At 37.6% G+C, this 19,173-nt stretch overlaps 1 protein-coding gene across 2 annotated transcripts in view; it reads right to left on the minus strand.

Moving 5' to 3' along the window:
• Positions 1-10,473, minus strand: part of LOC101737333 (hemicentin-1) — a 421,872-nt gene extending 411,399 nt beyond the window's left edge. The window contains exon 1 of one of the 2 annotated variants that reach the window (XM_062675692.1): positions 10,192-10,449. The gene's annotated coding sequence lies outside the window, so the exon portion shown is untranslated. Of the gene's footprint in view, positions 1-10,191 lie in introns of both variants that reach the window. The other variant, XM_062675691.1, reaches the window with a different exon arrangement.
• Between the last annotated feature and the right edge of the window lie 8,700 nt (positions 10,474-19,173).

A 19,173-nucleotide genomic window follows, 5' to 3' on the forward strand; every position in this document is an offset into this window, starting at 1 on the left:
GTTGAAAAGGATACAAACATGAATTTCAATTTTATAATGACAAAAATTGGGCTATGGGGACTATTTGGAAGCTACACTATTCCCGAGTGACATAGGCTAAAAATTTTTTTTTTTTTAATTATTGGTCCTTACTAAAACTCCAATAATGTAACTCAAGGTGTAAAAAAATTACCTAAAATATTCTTTACATCGCGTGCCCTGCGAAAACTATTGATGATGGAATAAAATAATGTACTACGACTTTGTAGAACGCATTATTATTTACAAAAAGTGTCGCGACGACATGTGTCCAACTATTATAGTTATGCTGCAATAAGTGTTCTTTTATTTAAAAAAATAAAACAACGTCAAATATCGTTGAAATTTTTGTTAAAGTCCCGAGAGGAGCCGGAGCGGGCCGCTAGTAATATACATAGACATGATTAACAAAATGTGAAGTTTCCAGAGTTCATAGACATCATGATGCGAACGCCATTACCCACTTTGAAATAAGAGGTCTAATTTCTATCAGCTAACGCTAACTAAGCCTCATCTATGAAAATAAAATACCAAAATTGCGACCCCCGAACCACACACAACCAACTGTTAACAGGGTTAACAATCACTAAGCACAATATTAACAAATTTTGTTTAAGCTCACCGACAGAAGTCATTGTGCTTACATAATTGTGCTTAGACAATAAATAAGGGCAGGTGGCTTAATTAACTCTTACCCTTTTGCCCTTAGAGTACTCGCGGTCAGTAGAGTGTCCATGATCATGTAATTTTATTTAGGATATTTTATTCACGTTTTTTTTTTAATAAAGGAATGCGGGTAGCGAATTTAATAGCCCAATGCTCACGGATGCCAACAATAAGATTGAGATCACTTGAATTTCACAAATTCATATTATATCGGCATGTTGAAGCAGCCACTGGATATGCCTCACTCCTGAGCCGTGGTTCCAAGCTCCATTTCCGATCAGAATTACTAAATTATAATTAATAATTAAAATAAAATATATTAGTATGTATTGTATGTAAAATGTATATTGGTATATAAATCAGTTAGCTATATATTTCATAATACTATAATTATGTAAACGGTATATATCTGTTTATTGTATGTATATATTTTCTATAATAATGTAATGTAATCTTTAGTACACCGCAACATACCTGCTATATTTTTATATGTTCCAGAATTTCTGTAAGTTAAACGATTGTCTGTAAGAGATCGCTTTTAGCGATGAGATTGCCTATTGTATAAATGTATCTGCTTTTTAACTGTTTTTTTAATGTAAATTGTGTTTTGGTGTGCAATAAAGTGTATTCGCTCTTTCTCTCTCTAAATTTCCTCACAAATATATCTAAGAATACAACACCTGGATTTTATGGGGGTAAGCTATGCTGCATCGGTCGATGCCGGTACTTAAAGGCAATTACGGGATCATGCCAAAGAATTCTTGGAGAGCACCCTGAAGCTACTTCGTTCAAGACCCCTTTAATCCTTTGACAACAGGAGCAAGTTTATCCCAAAATCACAGTCACCCTATTCTTTGTATCTAGCTGTCAAAAACACAAAGTAGCGAACAACAAAGAGACAATAACAATTATTATTCGAACAGCTAAGTAAATTGTCAATTAAGCAACTATTTACAATCAGAAAATAATGTACCAATTGAAAAACTTCAAAGGAACGGTTTATGACGCCGATAAAGGATATTAAAAACGCTAGCAGATAACTAACTTAATGGAAACATATTTTAAAGACTATGACTTCGAAGGGCTCGATGCAAAAGCCCTGCTGACGCGGATCAGTTCTCAACGCCAGTACCCAACATGCGTCCATGTCCTATTTCCACCATCTCTACTAATAATACAAAGCTGAAGAGTTTGTTTGTTTGAACGCGCTAATCTCAGGAATTGCTGGTCCGATTTGAAAAATTCTTTCAGTGTTAGATATCGCATTTATTAAGGAAGGCTATATATAGGCTATATAACATCACGGTAAGACCAATACAAGAGGAGCACCAATAAAGAATGTTTCAAAATAAGGGTTTCAATGGCTCCTTAACATTTTACAAATCAAAAATATTTTCACTTTCTACGTAAATGAAGTGGGGGTAAAATTTAGCGTTATGCCAAAGTGACTATTTCCACGCGGACGGAGTCGCGGGCAAAAGCTAGTAAACGAATAAAAGCCATGGAGTTGGGCCGGGTGCTTAGTTGGTAACGATGCGCTAAATCTGACCCAAAACTGTTCTGAATTTTGGTTTGAAAGTTAAGGTATGTAAGTTTACCTTCACACCGCCCGCCGCCGGAGCAGAGCTTATCCATAATCTCTTTTTTTTATGGCCCTTGTGGGCAGACGAGCATGCGGCCAACCTGATGGTGAGTGGTTACCGTCGCCCATGGACTTCAGCAGTGCCAGGGGCAGAGCCAAGCCGCTGCCTACCGCTCAATACTCTCCACAAGTCTCGTTTGAAGAAGGACATGTCATAGCGCTCGGGAAACACCGTGGAGGGGAGCTCATACCATAGCCTTATGGTATGTGGCCATAAAGACCTGAGACCGGTGCTATTTAGACAGATTTTTTATAAGCCCTATGAAGCGTCTGACACTAGATATGCGAAGAGTACTTAATGGTACGCAGCGACTCTGCCCTTTGCATTGCTGACTGACTTCCATGAGTGACGGTGACAAACTCACCATCAGGTGGGATGTATGCTCGTCTGCTTACAAGAGGAATAAAACGCTGTTCGACAATACAATGGAGACTTTGGCCTTACATCTCTTGGATGGTAGCGGCTATCCACAGGAGTGGGTATGGGCCCCAGTAATCATTAAAGGCTAGGTAGACCGTGAGGAGCATCCAAACAGAGCAAATTTTTCCAAAATTTAGTTTTCTCCTTGTGTCTCACATCAGATGTTTGAAAATATAATCTGATATGGATTGACTCCACAAGCCCAACAATATCAAACGAACCATGAAGTCATCAGTGAGAAAACATTACAAAATTATTTTTAATTCATTCACGGGAACATCGTGATTCGTGATTCCGTTTCTGAACTCTGTCCTTCGTTTATAAATACGCTGTTACTAATCCGAGGTAGATCTAAACGTTACCAATATGAAACACGAAAGTTTATTGTGACACTAATATCTGTGATACCAACATTACGGATCGCACATTTGAGCCGATTGAAACATTATAAATAACTGTGCCATCGTATTACTCGTGGTAGGACCTCTTGTGAGTCCGCGCGGGTAGGTACCACCACTCTGCCTATTTCTGCCGTGAAGCAGTAATGCGTTTCGGTTTGAAGGGTGGGGTAGCCGTTGTCACCATAGAGACCTTAAAACTCATATCTCAAGTGGTGGGGCATTTACGTTTTAGATATACATGGGCTCCACTAACCACTTAAGACCAGGTGGGATGTGAGCTCGTCCACCCATCTAAGCAATAAAAAAAACATATAACATTAAAACCTAAGACCTAAAAAAGTACTGTATCAAATAACATCTCTGGCTACCCTAAATCAACACAATAAGCGTGAACATACACAGATGAACATTTCGGGGAAGCATTTCTCGAAGGCGACTCGTGTTTATTTATAATCATAGCTTGTGGCCGCCCTAATTTCTAGCAAACATGTGTTTGGACCGATGACACAATCTCTACGAATATTCGTAATCCGATTGTGATTATTAGTGTATCGTCTATGTAGGCCACACCCTTGATTTAATAGGTGAAATAGACCAAACGAACTGAGTGTGCTAAAATACAGTTTGATTGGCATATATACTGAAGCATTGCAAGACTGATCCGGTGGGTGCCACACACCCTCGTATTGTCGCGTCGTGTCGCGGTATCGTCACGCGTTCCAGTTTGAAGAGTGGGGCAGATGTATAATACAGTTGAAACTTAATCTCGGCATGACTCGCGTTGTGATATCTATGGTAACCACTTAACACCGGGTGGGTGATCAATCCGACTGCCTATCAACAGCGAAAACCTAATCACAGATTTTGATATAAAAAACATTAGAATTGCATTCGTTTTTTTTGCCTACCTAAGCTGATAGCCTTGAGAGGCTATATCAGCATTATCGAACGAGGAGGTAAACCAAGGAGCTCAAACCTGGCGAAGTTGCTAACACTAGCCGCAGAGTCAGGTCGGAAACGCGACCCACTGAGAAGATCCGGCGAGAAACTCAGTGGGCTGTGTCTGTGGGTTAGTTTACTCGCCGAGCCCTTCGTCGCAAGCGACGGGTTCGACGAGAACGATGAACGGTGCGGTAGTAATGCGTGTGGCATATATTATTATTGAGAGCCGTTGACAGTAGGCGGAACTCCAAGACGCATTCTGTTTAATTATTATGAAAAAACTTTTGCAATACTCCGCTTGAGAATTCACGTAATTGAAGAGCTTGTGTTTAGACTGACAAACGAATGATCACGAAGGCACTAGCCTCCAATGTCATTAATGGTGTCAGTTTGGAAATGTAATATTTATGAAAGTAATTAAAGTGAGGCTCTCGGAGGAACTGTGAGAAACTCACTCTCGAACGACTACACTTTGAAAGAGAGTAACTGCTCAAAACGGACCATTAAACTATTAAAATACTAGGCGACCCGGCAGACTTCGTAGTGCCTCAATCGATAAATAAAAGACCTAAACTTTTGTATAAAATAAACTTGAAACAAACAAAAGGAATCCGTCCGACGGGGGACACATCAAAAGCAAAACAAAATTGTGATTTTAATTTAATTCCGAGCATTTTCATATTTTTCTACCTTTTAAACCTTCCCTGGACTTCCACGAATAATTCAAGACCAAAATTAGCCAAATCGGTTTAGCCGTTCTCAAGTTTTAGCGAGACTAACGAACAGCAATTCATTTTTGTATATAGAGAAGATAGATTTCAGACAATAATGGCAAGTCTCATATGCGTACCGCGAGATAATTATTTGAGATGTCCAGAATGAAGTTTCAGAAACGCTTAGAATATGAAAATCATTAATGTGACTTGACGATGTCCACGGGCTTCGACAACCACTTAATAGCAGGTCAGCCTCACGACCTTTTATCCATCGACTGCAAGGAAATAAACATATTACCTGTAAGGAAATTATGAATGAGAACTTTTCAAATTGACATGAGGCTTTAGTCTTAACTGTTATACGAAGCCTTCCCACCGTTCAAAGTCCAACGCATAACGACGAAAGAACCCACCCGTGCAGTCCCACAATACGCCTACTAATTACAATTTGTATTTAGTTAGTTTCGCTCAAGAAAGCCCCAAACCGTAAGCCTACACTAAAAGTGTACTTTATCTTTGACCAAGGCGACACGCATCAGAGCGTTCAGCAAACTAACGGAACAAAACGATACACGGAAGATGCAAATAAGATAATTGTTAATTAGTTACTTCACACGGACTAACTCTGAGCTCATCTGGTGCTCGGCAATCCGTAGACACCTCACTTGGACTGGCGACAGGATACGCCCTGCCCATTACCGAGTGTCGCCTTACTCTAACTCCAATTCTAGCTGTAGTAGGGACTATCCTATGCAATTTGATAAAGTTGAGATTTTTGTGTATACAGATGCATTTATTTAAATATGAAAAAGAGCAAGCCCTGATTTTCTCGTGGATCCATTGCAGCGAATTTAATAAATAAAATACTTTGATTTGATACAAGCACCCGCTTCCATTCAAGAGTAGGACTGTATGATGTAGCTATACCGCAAGAGAAACACCTAATGATCAATAATGGATTTCTATAAGTTTTGCTCTTACATCTTACATATAGATAGCTAGCTTTTGCCTGCGACTCCGTCCGCATGGAATAGTTACTTTGGCATAACGCTAAATTTTACCTCCCACTTCATTTACGTAGAAAGTGAAAATATTTTGAAACATTCTTTATTGGTGCTCCACTTGTATTGGTCTTACCGTGATTTTGTATAGCCTATAGCCTTCGTCAATAAATGGGCTATCTAACACTGAAAGAATTTTTCAAATCGGACCAGTAGTTCCTGAGATTAGCGCGTTCAAACAAACAAACTCTTTTCTCAACTTTATATATTACAAACTCTTCAACTTTTTATATTAAGTATATATAGAGTATAGATGACAGCTTATAAAGCTTAGTGCTTATAATTGAAAAGAATCGCTCATACTCGGACCACGCCCCGAGTTCAACCAAAGCTTAGTCGCTAAGCTTGACCTATATACGAATGTCGAGCTTTTCAAAAACTTATCTACATGGCGTGTTTGAATTATGCTAATTGCTCTTATTTGATACTAAACTTTTAATACAAAAAGCTTCTTAGAGCTCTCAAACAATGGCAAGTCATAACAGTAAATAAAAGTTTTTTGGAAAACTTATGAATTTAGTAGAATTTCTATTCCTCAGTGAGAGGATGAGTGAATGTGTATTACGGGTCCACTGTAGGCCTCCTCCGATAGGTAGCACTATTTTACCTGTTTCTGCCGTGAAGCAGTGTTCTGATTTCAAGAGTGAGATACACGCTTGACAATAAAATTTAAGCTCCGGCCTCATATCTCAAGGTGAGTGTCGGCATTCACGTTGCGAAGTCCATGAACTCAGAGAACCGGGTGACATAAAAACCGGGTAACATAAAAACATACGTGACTCATAAAAATAAGAACAACCAGACTCCCGGTGACAAATATCTTAACAACAATTCCGGACGGGAATCAAAAGTGGACCCCGCGGTTCAGAAGCTGTATGTTTGCACCACCACTCCGTCAATAATATAATTAGATCAATAAATTTGTTCGGTAACCGAAATTTTATAGTTACGACATGGAAATTTTACAAGTGGCCCTCTCAGGCTGCCATGAGGCTTCGTAAGTGGGTCATGGCTATCTTTAGTGAAGCCGACGTGGAAAATGAAATTTTGCTGACACCCTCATATCGCTGGATTATATTTATCGATATAATTAAAGTCGAACATTCTGGATTTAAACTGTAGGAACATTCAGAGCCAAGGACATATGCAAGCCTCTCATATAAGGGACAATGAGAACATACTTTTGGAGGTATATGACAAAGGGAAGATCTTCCACCAAGCGGCTGATATTGCTCGGTAGACCGACGGTCCAAATGTTGTTGTTAGGCACTTGTATATATGCAAACTTATCTTGAAAATGTCATAAGCGAGATTCAGGTATCTGTCAAATATCTTGTGTTGTATGATGGCTACCCCCCACATACTTTTTTATCTTTGATGGTGAAGCTGTTGCTCACCACTGAATACTCTTTTCAAGCCTCAGTTTATGAGGACATGGTGATACGAAGCACCTTGGAAGGACAACTGTTTTCAAAGCCGGATCGTAGGTTTTTTATTTTTTTATTGCTTAGATGGATGGACGAGCTTGCAGCCCACCTGTTGTTAAGTGGTTACCGAAGCCCATAGACATCTACGACGTAAATGTGCCGCCCACCTTGAGATATCAGTTCTAAGGTCTCAGTATACTTACGTGGCGTAAAGGACTCTACTTCAGTGCTTTATTGTGAGATGGTGAATAGAAAATCCTCTCAAACAACACCTGGCCCACATTCGCTTTATCTTAATGGTAATGTAAATATTAGCTTTCATTTAAACGCATTAATTGTGTTGAGTATTTTGTACTCATAATCACAGCTTTACAGTGAACGAGCGTGGAAAAAAGTCGATAATTATTCAAAAGCCTCGTCACGGCACATAAATCATTAAGTTTGTCGAAGCTTTTCAACGTCCGAAAGTTCTGGGAAGAACTTTTTTCGCGTATAATTTATACGTATTTTTTGTATCAGAATAGGGGTTGACAATTTTGTAATTATAATATTATTGGTGCCGTGTTTTCGGTCACAATTAATTTAGAATTAATAACACGAACAGGTTTGCTTAGTGATTTCCAAGGAGAGTGAAAATTTATTTTTATACGAACCCAATCTAGCGTCGGGAAATGCATTATCTTTCAAAGCTCAATCGGTTCTATGCGCAACCATTCACAAATGTTTACTTTGTATGGATTGCTGTAAATAATTGATTGATCTAAAATATAGTTCAAAATGAAGAAGTTGAAAATTAGTTTTTGCTAAAAATAGTTGCGACCGACCTTAATATTGCAGTCAAGCAATACTCAAGAAATATACAGCGACCCGATGATTGACTTATATTTAAGTGTAAGCAGAAACCATCTCTAGATAAATAGAAGAAATCGCTCGAAATGATAAGTAGTCATTGTGTTAAGCGTTGCATAATCGGGTGTTTAATAATAATTATTATAATAATAATATTTATTCAAGCCTCTTAAAATGCAAACACGTACAAGAACTCTTAACACTAGTATAATAATATACATGGCTTTTTTATGAGGTATACAATAACAAAATTCCCTGACTTTTATGCTAGGAAAACCTGTGTTACATAAGTCACCAGGTAAAGAAAGCTAACGTGTGTGTGTGTGTGTGTGTGTGTGTTTGTGTGTGTTGTGTGTGTGTTCGATTTTGCATTATACTGTAATACAATAACACTTGCTAATAGCTATTAATTATTAATCAAAAGTGTTTAGGTTCGCCTCGCTCCGTTGCCCCTATCGCACTGGGATTATTCGTAATAAATTATTATAACTGTTTGTTTCAAGGCGGTCGTATTCACGTGGCAAGATCTATTGTAAGCGTTTAACATCGGACGGGTCGAGTACTCGCTTGTCAATTTACAATTGAAAAAACTCTATCTCGTCTCTATAAATAGAGACTAAATGCATAGAGCAAGAAAATCTCTTTTAATAAATAATAGTTTAATGAAAGATAGTGTAAGAAAAAATGATATTATTGTAAAAAAGCGTGGGGTGTTTTTCAGGATATTATCAAAATAACCCTTCTACTCATATCTGTTCATAAAATGTTTATAACTAAAATACTTATACCATGCACCCCACGCTTTTTTACAATAAAATAATTTTTTCTTACACCATTTTTAATTCAAATTTATTAAAATTTATCTTCTATTTTTTAGTTGGATTTTCTATAAAAGGGTATTTTGTTACTTTTTTTAAAACTATTATTTATTTTTAATTTTTTAGTTGAATTTAAATATATTCTATTTTTTTATTTTCAATTTTTTTTTAAATATTGATTTGTAAGTAAGTAGGTATACCAAATTTAGAGTTAATCCGACGTTTTGAAGGGAGTCAAAATCATGTTCAAAGATTCCGTTACAAACATACACACATACGTCTGAAGCTAATAAAAGCGTATTCAAAATAAATTTAATGTACCCAACCGCTTTTTTTTCACTAATAGATGGTGTTCCACATGACTTGCTATTGCTGGCTCGCAAGTAATCACGTATCCTCCGTCTCTAGGGCGGGAAATGATAATGCAGCTCTCTCTCAACATGGAGTCTATCGCCACTTAAAATCAGATGAGCCGTAAGCTCGCTTACCCACGTGCACTCGTAAAAAATGAAAGTCCACAAGACTACAAAACTTCTCAAGTAATGTTTGGAATAATTCATGTGGACTCTATCGATTGAGTATTTCTGAGTGACGTACAAACATTGAGTTTCGTTCGTAAAATGTTTTCCTCGGTTATGTATCTTCGCTGTTTTGCAGAAATAATATGTTGCGTTCAAACGTGGTAATTCAAATACTATTTTTAAACATGTTCAAACTTTGTAAAGAACAGAAATTGGCTAGTTTGGTATATGCTAACAACACAGGGAATGCCGAGTGTTTATGGCAAACTATTAAGTAATGTAGTTAGCAGATTTTTATGTGTTTTTGTAAATTAAAATCAAAGTTTATTTTCAGCGAAAGTGTTTTTTTTTACATCGTTTTGAAATAGTTTATTTTTTGCTTACGAAAGTGTCTGAATGTTTTTTATCGCATAAAATCTAGGTTATAATTGCTGCTTCTTGTTGCGTCTGACATATTTCTAGAATATTTATAAATAGTTTACGTTAGATTCATTTAGTTGAATCATCGCCGCGAACCGGCGAAAATAATTTCCACCGGCCTATGCGTTTTCACTAAAATCCAGTACGCATTTTTATTGCATATATTTTTCAATTCAATAATGTAATTAACAATATTTTTTACGTAAATAAACGAACGTTCACTGGATAGTTTTTGGTAAACAAAACCCTTAGTTATTTAAAATAGAATTATAAAAAAATCTTAACTTACATTTCTGATAAACGACCGATGTTTGATTGTCACGTTGTTGTGATTGTCGCGATGCACTCGGAAACCGATTATTATATAAAATGGGTGATCACACACAAACACACACACACTGTACACACAGCACTTTTGGTATCCCAGTTAGTTCGGCGTCGGGGTGTCGGGCTGGGCTCGGTCGCGACCGGCGTGCGATGCTCGCGGCGTCCAGGCTACGACTGCTCTACACTCCGCGGCTCTACCCGGAGTACCCGGGGTGTGGGTGGTTCCCGTACAGCGTGCCGGTGTGTGCGTGCGGGTCACAGGATCACCCGAAGACGGAATACAGTTATGGCCTATTTCATGGCTTTTTTACACTAAATTACATATATTCACTAATTGATTACGTGCGGCTATTTTTGCTTTTCATATATTTCTATAGCGCTGGAATTGGTTCTGTATAGCTTAGTGGCTTGTAAAGTGCAAAATGGTTTGTACTCTTTTTGGTATTAAACAGTTACCAGAACAAAAAATAGACATCGGTAGGCAGCGGCTTGGCTCTGCCCCTGGCATTGCTGAAGTCCATGGGCGACGGTAACCACTCACCATCAGGTGGGCCGTATGCTCGTCTGCCTAGAAGGGCAATAAAAAAATAAATAAAAAAAACATGAGCATAGAAATCCGGTCTTAAAAAAATTAGGTCTATAAGAGCATATATAAAACGACTAATTTGAACCATAGATTATAAAATATGTAAATTATAAATTATATAAAAAATATATATAAAATATAAATTATATAAAATATGTAAATAATTATTAAAAATAAACAATCTAGGAAAATTACGCGCAAATCACATGTCAAAGTCCAAATCGGGAGTCCTCTACAATGCGAACGAAAAACTGATGGAAAATTTTTTATTTTATAATTTGAATCAACTCTTTATATTTTGCGCGAATGTAGTTTTTGTACGTCTTCTTGTCTAATCAATTTTAAACTAAAATAGTTTTATCATAAAAACATCGTGGGAATTGAAAAAGATTTCAAATTACGCAGACAGACGCTGGGTAATAATTTAATTAAAAGAATTCCATTACTTTCAAACAAACACTCCGTCGAGTAATTAATAGTACAGCTCGGAATTTCGCCTTTTGTTTACTATATTAGAACGCACACGTGCTCATGGCACACCAAGTCGTAAGTGCTTGGATTTCACCTACATTTATCTAAAATTATCGGTCGTAGGCTTAAGGAATATTTTGGTCACCAGACAAGCATCCCTTGACGTGAGTGGTTACCATCGCTCATGGACATGAGCAATAACATTGGCAGCTGCTGCATACCACTGAGTACTCCTTTACTAAGTGACCAGCGAACTAATCTATGTCCAGCGACATCATTTGCTTTGTGACTTTCTTGGTTTGGGATGGTCACCTAACAACAGGCCGTCAACATTTTAAGCTACGTCAACACAACATCACTGGTGGTAGGACCTCTTGTGAGTCCGCACGGGTAGGTACCACCACCTCGCCTATTTCGGCCGTGAAGCAATAATGCGTTTCGGTTTGAAGGGTGGGGTAGCCGTTGTAACTATACTGAGACCTTAGAGCTTATATCTCAAGGTGGGTGGCACATTTACATCGTAGATGTCTATGGGCTAAAGTAACCACTTAACACCAGGTGGGCTGTGAGCTCGTCCACCCATCTAAGCAATAAAAAAAATTAAAAAAAACTGAAGAAGGATATAAGAAAACACCCTGGAGGAGAGTTCATTCCAAGGCCTAATTAATATTACTTTGAGCCATGACACAAACCCGTCAGACTTAACTACCGAGCAGCTGTCCCCACCCTTCAAACTGAAACGCACCAGTGCTCAGGGGTACGTACAGATGGGACAACAGTATCCGCGTAAATCTATATATTAATACGTGAAGCAAAAACTTTGTATCCCTTTTTACGAAAATTGCGCGGACGGAGGAGTATGAAATTTTCCACACTTATAGAGAATATAGAGAAGAAGTGCACAATGCTAGTATTTTTTTTAAATAATGCATAAAAGATACATTAAATCAATAAAGAAAACATTACACACACTACATATCATGTATTTGACGCACACAAGCATGCATACTATTTATTGTCAAACTTTTGTTCTTGACGTCTGTTGTCAAATTGAGAATAGATGAAATATTGTTTGTCTTTGTTAATATTTTTATAGTGTAGTCTTGGCGAAATTTGTGATTATAGAAGTATAAAATACAATCATAATAGTGTACAAACTTACAATTCCAATTAATTATAGTCGAATTTCGACTACTGCGGGCACTCTAGTACAGTTAATTATTCGTCGCGGAAGTCATATCTAAAAACCAATTACAAAATATATTGAATGACACGGGCAAAACTGACAATAAGCACAGTTCGAATTAAAATACCAAAGTACTTTTAGCTTCCCAGTTTCGAACCCGCGAGTAGGATTGCACTGCGCGCTACCACTGAGCCGATGAGCTTATTATTATTTTATATTCAATAACAAGAGGCAATCTTGTCGGTGATTCGAGAAATCACCGCTCTGTGGTTTGGTATGAATTATAAATTGTTGTATATAGCAATGTGTGGGCTTAACGAAGACTTTCGAATTACAAGATTGCGATTATATTAATAAAACTTTTTTTATACTATTAAATTAGTACAATGAACTTATAGTACACCTGTTGTTCAATGCTGATCAGTCCCATGGATGGGCTACCCACGGCGTCATCATCATCATCATCATTCTCCTACCCTTCTCGCAGTCACCTGGGGTCGGCGCAATATGCTTTCTCCTTCCATAGTCCTCTATCATATACAATTTTTTCGCGTACTTCTCTCTTACACATATCGTCTTTCACCCAATCCGTCTATTTCTTCTTAGGTCTACCTCTTCCTCTAAAGGCTACCCACAGCGTCAGGTTGCTAATTACGCGAATTCCCTTAAAATTTATTCTTCATTTTGGAAGTCACTAGAGTCGCCTAATGAGCCGCCTCACCCTCTAGCTCAAGATCTGTAAGCAGATCAACACATTACAAGTACAACTTATGATTTTATTAAAACTGCTTACATAGCAGTAGTTACAAGATTTAATGATAGCCTGGAATAATAATTATCTATGCGCGCGTTTCACTCAGATACTTTTGGGAGCTAAAGTATTTATAGATATTCTAAGAAACAGCCTTCTGAAGTTAATTTGATTAATTAAGATTAGAGAAAGCACGGGCAAATTAGATTAAGAAATTTTCCATTTAAAACACAAATCTAATTCTTTTGTTTTTTATACCAATGTTCAATATAGAGCGGTTCCCCGCTACGCCTCTCCCCTCTGCCATGATAAGAGCAACACCGACTCTATGATAGAGCAGAGTCAACGACCGCTCAACCATCGGACAATCTTGACACTTTAGTGTTCTGGAAACAGGTAGTGTATTTTTTATTGATGGGTTCCTAGATGGGTGAACAAGCTCACCGCTCATCTGATGCTAAGTGGCCAGCGAACCAATCTATGTCCAGCGATATCATTTGCTTTGTGACTTGTTTGATTTCAGATGGTAACTCGACACTAGGCCTTGGGCATTTTAAGCTACGTTAAGACAACATCACTGGTGGTAGGACCTCTTGTGAGTCCGCGTGGGTAGGTACCACCGTCCTGCCTGTTGCTGCCGTAAAGCATTAATGCGTTTCGATTTGAAGGGTGGGGTAGCCGTTGTAACTATACTGAGACCTTAGAACTATATTTCAAGATGGGTGGCGCATTTACGTTGTAGATGTCTATGGGCTCCAGCAACTACTTAACAGCAGGCGGGCTGTGAGCTCGTCCACCCATCTAAGCAATATAAAAATAAAAAAAACAGTCCAGTTTGACAAGCACTGGTCTGCGGTAAACAAGTATGTATTCGTTATTTCCGTTCACAAACTCTTTTAAGTAGATATGGATAATTTAGATAATAGACATAATCAGAGCTACCAAAATATGATCCACAACAATGTTATTGCGCTATAATATTACCGAACTAATTAATATCAACCACGTAAACAATCGTTGGCTTTTGTTACTCAATTTGAAATCCAATTAGATGCGGCACGAAAATACGTTCTGACGCGAAATTCATTTTGTTAGTCTGGATTTTATAGTTGTTATATTATCCTGTACATTAGCACTCCCGATACATTTGTATACCACTTCTTCCGATATACATGGCTGTGGTAAAATTAAGGTGCCAATAAATCTAGGGTGAAAAGAAGTCCTCCTAAACTTATCTGACAAATGATGGGCTCATGAAAATACATTGCTGAACGCACGAGCTTGCCCGACTTTCACCAATCACTTCAAGAAGTACTGACATTAATACTCTGAGTTTATAATTCGTACAAAAACCGCTCACTAGCTTCTCATCTAATGTCAAATTATATCAAACAAAAGCAAGGACATATTTTATTTATGTCGATGTCGCAGTCGTCAGAACGATAGCTTAAGCTGTGAAATTATACGCGTAGCATTCCCGAGGACGTAACTTCCACACAGGTAATCCTGCTAAATTTGGGCGGTAACCGTTCACGTTCTGCTCAGTGCTCTGTAAGACTCGCAGGTTCAGACCACGACTGTCTTCGTGTAGCTTGAAGTGTTTTAGTGACTGGACAGAATACTGTTCTATTACTAGTGTTGATGGACATACGAGTCGTTGCCACCAATGACACACAAACTTGAGTTTCTATACCAGCATGTATTCTATACCAGCATAATCATGCCGCTAGGCGATTGGAAGGTTTCTTGAAAAAAGTTATTCAACAGTTTCATAGTCTATACCTACACACATGAACACCTTTATACATTATTGTTGCGCCGGCAAGAGTAACGCCATCTATCGTCCAATAGCAGATACGAATATCAAAAGAACTTGTAAAGTTGATAACGCTCGAGAAGTACAACGCAATCTATTGTCGAAAGGCGGAAACACATATCGCAAATACTCGACTTGTGAGGAATGTTCTCGATAATTTTAGGGATGTCGTATCGACTATAAAAGCGTTGCGGAGATGGCACGAAGGCAGTTAGTAATCGGATCTACTCGAAGCGAAACAGCGAACGGATCACCTGAAGCGAAGCGGAAGAAGTGAATGGAGAATTTTAAAGTGTTCGTTAAGTGCTCTAAGTGCTAATACAGTTTTAATTTGTACTTCGGTGGATTTTTTTTTATCCCGAGCCCCAGCGCGTAACAAAACTCTTCTATTACTAGTGTTGATGGATAGACGAGTCATTGCCACCAATGAGACAAAACGTTGAGTTTCTATACCAGCATGTATAATAGGCAGGCAACGATGGAATATAGTCATGCAGCTAGACCGATTCGGAGATTACCGAAAGATTAATTAAACTCGGTCCAATTCAAAGTCTATAAACATACACACGCGAACACCTTTATATATATTATATATAAACTAGCTTTAGCCCGCGACTCCGTCCGCGTGGCGTAACGCTAAATTTCACCTCCACTTCATTTACGTAGAAAGTGAAAATATTTTTGAATTATAGAATGTTAAGGAGCTATTTAAACCCCTATTTTGAAACATTTTTGATTGGTACTCCACTTGTGGCCTTAACGTGATGTTATATAGCCTATTTATAGCCTTCCTCAATAAATGACTTATCTAACACTGAACGAGTTTTTCAAATCGGATCAGTAGTTACAAACAAACTCTTCAGCTTTATAATATTAGTATAGATTTAAATAACCGGGTTACGATCAGTGATTATTTCATAGTAATAAATTCCTTTGTGCCATACCTCGGTTACATTCCTAATGTCCGAGTCTTAACCCAATATATAAATCACGCGATTATTTCTTTCGCGCGAAAGTCTATCCTGAGCACGTGCTAGGATTTATCTGACTCTTTGCTCGTGACGGTGCTTCTTATTCGGACGCGCTCAAAATCTGCGACTATCGACAGTCAGAACGATCTTATTGCAGCGGGCATTTCTATTTCGGCAGACGTCTGGTCCGATCCAGTTCGGTTTGCAAATGGATCTGTCAATCACCTAACCGCCACGCCGCCACGCCGCGCGCCGCCTCTCTGGAAACAATGGCGTTTGACAATTCTTTCTGCAGCCAAGTCGTGACTTTGAAATTGAACAATGATTTTTAAAATCAATTATTGTGTTTTCTATATATACCTATAGTTATATATATAGTTACAATGTCCGCGATCACCGTTAACCACCTGCAACTTCATTAAACCGTAAATGTAGTTATGATTTTATCTAAAAGATATACATACATATCGAGGGTTGAAAGCCTTTTTTTTTTTATTGCTTAGTAGGGTGGACGAGCTCACAGCCCACCGGGTGTTAAGTGGTTACTGGAGGTATCATTGTTTTCAATAATTATCAAAACTTTAAAAGTAACCGTCGTTAGAGGGAGACGGCTATATGTGGTGTCCACCTGTCGCGTGACGTCATAACAGGTGGCGCAAAACCGTTGGAGTGACACAGTCTATTGTTTAACATATTCAACACTAGTCAATGTGCGCGAGATCGCTCATCTATATATTAATACGTGAAGCAAAAACTTTGTATCCCTTTTTACGAAAATTGCGCGAACGGAGGAGTATGAAATTTTCTCCACTTATAGAGAATATAGAGAAGGAGTGCACAAAGCTATTTTTTAAAAAAAAAAGGAATAAAAGATACATTAAATCAATAAAGAAAACATTTCACGTCATACCATGTATTTGACACACACACGCATACATACTATTTGTTTATTGTCAAACTTTTCTTATTGCATAAAGTATATGGTCAAATTGAGAATAGATTAAATATTGTTTGTCTTTATTAATATTTGTCTAAAGTGTAGTCTTGGCGAAATCTGTGATTATAGAAGTATAATAAATAGTCTTTGACAATAGAACCATGATAATGTTCAAACTTATAATTTCAATTAATTATAGTCGAATTTCGACTACTGCGGGACCACTAGTGTTAATAAAATACTTAAATTAATAGAAGAAGAAGATTAATTTAACTCATAGTCGCAATTGTTATTGCGATCATTGAGCTGTCAATATTGTTTTATTGTGTAAGGCAATGTCAGCCATGCTTTGCTATGGCTTCCTAAATAGCTAATGTATCTGAATAGAAATTTAATAAAGAAACTTTTTTATACGAAAACCCTAGTAATTTTTAAATGAAAGTACCTAACATATTCTTTACAACATTAACCATCTGTAACTTAATGAATTATTGTTAAGACAGGACAGCCGTTTCAGAAATTAACCCGAGGGTAATCCCGGGTTAATGCAGGTCAACAAATAGAAAAATTATAAACTGTTTTTATTGGCTTTGTTACTGTATATGCTTTCATATTTACAATAACTAGAGGTCCCGCAGTAGTCGAAATTCGACTACAATTAATTGGAATTGTAAGTTTGTACACTATTATGATTGTATCACAAATTTCGCCAGAACTACACTATAAAAATATTAACAAAGACCAACAATATTTAATCTATTCTCAATTTGACAACAGACGTCAAGAACAAAAGTTTGACAATAAATAGTATGCATGCGTGTGTGCGTCAAATACATTGTATGTAGTGTGTGTAATGTTTTCTTTATTGATTTAATGTATCTTTTATGCATTATTTAAAAAAAATATTAGCATTGTGCACTTCTTCTCTATATTCTCTATAAGTGTAGAAAATTTCATACTCCTCCGTCCGGGCAATTTTCGTAAAAAGGGATACAAAGTTTTTGCTTCACGTATTAATATATAGATATAAGTTTAGTATAAAGTTATTTGACATAGCATGCCAACACTTCAATAACTTGTATATATTAGATATATGTGAAACTTATCTATATTATTAACAATACATACGAGTATATGACGGCGCCAGGGATAGCTACGCGCAGTCATCATTCGCATTCGATGGAATTGAGTTTATTGCAATATAAGTCAATGAAGCCTTTTCAATAATAGTTATTGAAACTCTCAACAAATACTTTTCACAATGACAGTGTAGAACGACACTTTCTTTCTAACTAACCCGACTCTTTTTTTTCCCTACCTATGCTGATAGCCTTGAGACGCTATATGAGCGGTACTCTAGCGTGTTGGTGAGCTCTCGGGGCCCAAACCGGGAGTTTTGCTAACACTGGCCCTAGCAAGAGCAGTGCTTCACAGAATCTACCGCCGGATCGGAAACGCGACCCACTGAGAAGATCCGGCGAGAAACTCGGACTGTGTCTATGGGTTAAGGAAGGGTTCGGCGAGTAACAAGGACGGTGACCGGTGCTTGAGGTACCTAAAAGCACCGTTAGTGGATCGAGCGGATCCGTAATGACGTGCACGTACCGCCATTTTATGCTCTGGAGTTACGACGTCCAACCTAATTTTGTTTTAATTTATCAAAATAGAGAGAGAGAGAGAGAGAGAGAGAATACACTTTATTGCACACCAAAACACAATTTACATTTTAAAAAAACAGTCAAAAAGCAGATACATTTGTACAAATACAAAATTTTGTACAAAATAGCATTTTATCATTTAAATAGCAATCAAAACAATATCATAATATTACTCAAGTCGCTTTCCACGACATATAAATTACCTATAAGAAATCGTAAGCGCCTCTGTGAGACAACTCTGGCCACACGCCACAGACTAGTGACGAACTAAGTTTAATTTCTTAGACTGCTTCTTATTTAATTCGGTTATTACCTAATTTAATATCTGTGAGAGCAGCATATGGGCGACGTGTGAATAGGGCTGTGTTTAAAAACAAAAAGGTTTTTTAATTTTTTTATTATTACTTATAAGTTATCAAGTTTCTTAGACGGGTTAACGGACCCGCGACCCGCCTGGCATTAAGTGGTTACTGGAACCCAATGAACATCAGCAACATAACGGCCAGCACTCACCTTGAAACAAACTTCTATGTCTCTGTTATATATATATCACAACGTCTGCCACCCT

Source organism: Bombyx mori, chromosome 24 (assembly GCF_030269925.1).
Source record: "Bombyx mori chromosome 24, ASM3026992v2".
Lineage (NCBI taxonomy): Eukaryota > Metazoa > Arthropoda > Insecta > Lepidoptera > Bombycidae > Bombyx > Bombyx mori.